Genomic DNA, 4,030 nt, shown 5'->3' with positions numbered 1-4,030 from the left:
GCAAAGACATTACTTTGCCAACAAAGGCCCATCTAGTCAAAGCTATGGTTTTTCCAGGAGTCATGTATGCATGTGACAGTTGGAGTAAAACAAAAGCTGAGCACTGAAGAATTGATGCTTTTGAATTTTGGTGTTGGAGAAGACTCTTGAGAGGCCCTTGGACTGCAAGGAGATCCAGCCAGTCCATTCTAAAGGAGATCAGTCCTGATTATTCATTGGAAGGACTGATGAAGCTGAAACTCTAATACTTTGGCCACCTCATGTGAAGAACTGACTCACTGGAAAAGACCCTGATGCTGACGAGGATTGAAGGCAGGAGGAGAAGGGGACAACAGAGGATGAGATGGTTGGGTGGCATCACTGACTCAATGGATATGAGTTTGCATAAACTCCGGGAATTGCTGAAGGACAGGGCGGCCTGGCATGCTGCAGTCCATGGGATCGCAAAGAGTGAGACATGACTGGGTAACTGAACTGAACTAAGGGGATATTGGTAGTGTACTTAAGTCTTGAAAAAGATAAGTACAGATCCTCTACTGAAAATATCCTCCATGTAATAACTAAAGACTCCAATATTATTAATGATTTGCAGCAACAAAGGAAAACATTCAGCAATTAATAAATACAGTGAAATTTGAACTTCTATTTTAATGTTCAATTTGCTTTAAAAGAACTGGAGTATCTTCACAATCCACTTAAAGGCCATGAATAAATGAAAATATTTGCATTTCTTCAATTTCTTCTTCTGCTTAGATAAATTAAGCTCATTCAGCTATTAAGCTAATTTGAAGTGACTAGCTTTGTGTTGTTTTTTAAATAAAAAGTTTTGCCTTGATGGCCATTCCCAGCATCCCCTATGAGCGACGGCTTCTCATCATGGCGGACCCTAGAGATAAGGCGCTTCAGGACTACCGCAAGAAACTGCTGGAGCACAAAGAGATTGACGGCCGTCTCAAGGAGTTAAGGGAACAATTAAACGAACTTACCAAGCAGTCTGAAAAATCTGAAAATGATCTGAAGGCTCTACAAAGTGTCAGCCAGATTGTGGGTGAAGTACTTAAGCAGTTAACTGAAGAAAAATTCATTGTTAAAGCTACAAATGGACCGAGATATGTTGTGGGTTGTCGTCGATAGCTTGACAAAAGTAAGCTGAAGCCAGGAACAAGAGTTGCTTTGGATATGACTACACTATCATGAGATATTTGCCAAGAGAAGTGGATCCATTGGTTTACAACATGTCTCATGAGGACCCTGGGAATGTTTCTTATTCTTAGATTGGAGGGCTCTCAGAACAGATTCAGGAATTAAGAGAGGTGATAGAATTACCTCTTACAAACCCAGAATTATTCCAGCGTGTAGGAATAATTCCTCCAAAAGGCTGTTTGTTATATGGACCACCAGGTACAGGAAAAACACTCTTGGCACGAGCTGCGGCTAGCCAGCTGGATTGCAATTTCTTAAAGGTTGTATCTAGTTCTATAGTAGACAAGTACATTAGTGAAAGTGCTCGTTTGATCAGATAAATGTTTAATTATGCCAGGGACCATCAGCCATGCATCATTTTTATGGATGAAATAGATGCTATTGGTGGTCGTCGGTTTTTTGAGGGTACTTCAGCCGATAGAGAGATTCAGAGGACTTTAATGGAGCTACTGAAACAAATGGATGGATTTGATACTCTGGAAAGAGTTAAAATGATCATGGCTACCAACAGACCAGATACAATGGATCCTGCTTTGCTTCGTCCAGGCAGATTAGATAGAAAAATACATATTGATTTACTAAACGAACAAGCAAGGTTATATATATTGAAATTCATGCAGGTCCCATTACAAAGCACGGTGAAATAGATTATGAAGCAACTGTGAAGCTTTCAGATGGCTTTAATGGAGCAGACCTAAGAAATGCTTGCACTGAAGCAGGTATGTTTGCAATTCTTGCTGATCATGATTTTGTAGTACAGGAAGACTTCATGAAAGCAGTCAGGAAAGTGGCTGATTCTAAGAAGCTAGAGTCTAAATTGGACTACAAACCTGTGTAATTTACTGTAAGGTTTTTGATGGCTGCATGACATCTATTGGCTTAATTTTTAAAAAGTTAAGGAAAATTATGTATTGGCAATGAATGATCTCATTAATAGCATATGAATAAAAATGTGTATGAATAAAAAAAAGTTTTGCCTTTTCTTAAAAACAAAAATAAACAAATGGGGCGTAATTAAACATAAAACCTTTTGCACAGCAAAGGAAACTATAAACAAGGTGAAAAGAAAACCCTCAGAATGGGAGAAAATAATTGCAAACAATGCAACTGACAAAGGATTAATCTCCAAAATACACAAGCAGCTCATGCAACTTAATATCGGAAATATAAACAATGCAATTAAAAAAATGGGTGGAAGACCTAAAGACATATTTCTCCAAAGAAGACATATAGAAGGCCAATAAACACATGAAAAGATGCTCAGTGTCACTCATTATTAGAGAAATGCAAGTCAAAACTGCAATGAGCTATTACCTCACACCAACCAGAATGGTTATCATGAAAAAAGTCTATAAACACAAACTGACACCATGAACAGTATGGAGATTCCTTTAAAAACTAGGAATAAAACTACCATATACCCTGAGAAAACCATAATTCAAAAAGATACATACATCCTAATGTTTATGGCAGCACAGCTTACCATAGCCAAGACAAGGAAGCAATCTAGATGTCCACTGACAGATGAATGGGTAAAGAAGTTGTAGTACATATATCCAGTGGAATATTACTCAGCCATAAAAAGGAACAAATGTGAATCAGCTAAACTGAGGTGGGTGAACCTAGAGCTTGTTATACACAGTGAAGTCAGAAATAGAAAAACAAATATTATATATTAATGCATATATATGGAATCTAGATAAAAGGTACTGATGAACCTATTAAAAGCAGAGAATGGACTTCTGGACACAGTGGGCAGAGGATGGGATGAATTTAGAAAGTAGCATTGACATATATACACTATCATGTGTAATATAGCTCATAGGATGCTGTTATATAACACAGAGAGCCCAGCTTGGTGCTCAGTGATGACCTAGAGGGATGGAATGGGAGGTGGGGTAGGAAGGAGACTCCAGAGGGAGGAGATATATATATATATAGTTGTGACTGATTCGAAAATCCAATACAACACTGTAAAGCAATTATCCTCCAATTAAAAATAAATAAAAAATTTTTTAAAGTTTTTTTTCTGGAGTTAGTGGTGGATCTTCAGTCAATTTAGTCGCTCAGTCATGTCCGACTCTTTACAACCCATGAACTGCAGCACGCCAGGCCTCCCTGTCCATCACCAACTCCTGGAGTTTACTCAAACTCATGTCCATTGAGTTGGTGATACCATTCAACCATCTCATTCTCTGTCATCCCCTTCTCCTCCCGCCTTCGATGTTTCCCAGCATCAGGGTCTTTTCAAATGAGTCAGTTCTCATCAGGTGGCCAGAGTATTGGAGTTTCAGCTTCAGCATCAGTCCTTCCAATGAACATTCAGGACCAATTTCCTTTAGGATGAACTGATTGGATCTCCTTGCAGTCCAAGGGACTCTCAAGAGTCTTCTCCAACACAACAGTTCAAAAGCATCAATTCTTTGGCGCTCAGCTTCTTTATAGTCCAACTCTCACATCCATACATGACTACTGGAAAACCATAGCTTTGATTGGACAGACCTTTGTTGGCAAACTAATGTCTCTGCTTTTTAATATGCTGTCTAGGTTGGTCATAGCTTTTATTCCAAGGAGCAAGCTACTCTATCATTAACTCAAAACATTAAAAAAAAAAAAAAAAAAAAAAACTACCTAAAAAGGCAAACAGGTGACAGTTTGACAGCACTTCCAATGAGATTAATACAGAACTTCGTGACCCTTAACAGCTGGAGAAGGAAAGCTAACTTCAGTGAACTTTTCATGTATTAATAGCCCAGGTGGATTTTTATTTTGTTCTGTTTTTGACCGATAGCCTTTGGAAACTGATACTTAACTATTCAGTTTATTA

General features: G+C 38.4%; 1 pseudogene; it reads left to right on the top strand.

Moving 5' to 3' along the window:
• Positions 1-239: 239 nt before the first annotated feature.
• On the top strand, positions 240-3,760 carry LOC133043858 (26S proteasome regulatory subunit 10B-like; annotated as a pseudogene).
• Positions 3,761-4,030: the final 270 nt, after the last annotated feature.

The sequence above is a fragment of the Dama dama genome, chromosome 3 (genome assembly GCF_033118175.1).
Source record: "Dama dama isolate Ldn47 chromosome 3, ASM3311817v1, whole genome shotgun sequence".
Taxonomy (NCBI): domain Eukaryota; kingdom Metazoa; phylum Chordata; class Mammalia; order Artiodactyla; family Cervidae; genus Dama; species Dama dama.
This window is presented reverse-complemented; position numbering and strand designations above follow the sequence as displayed.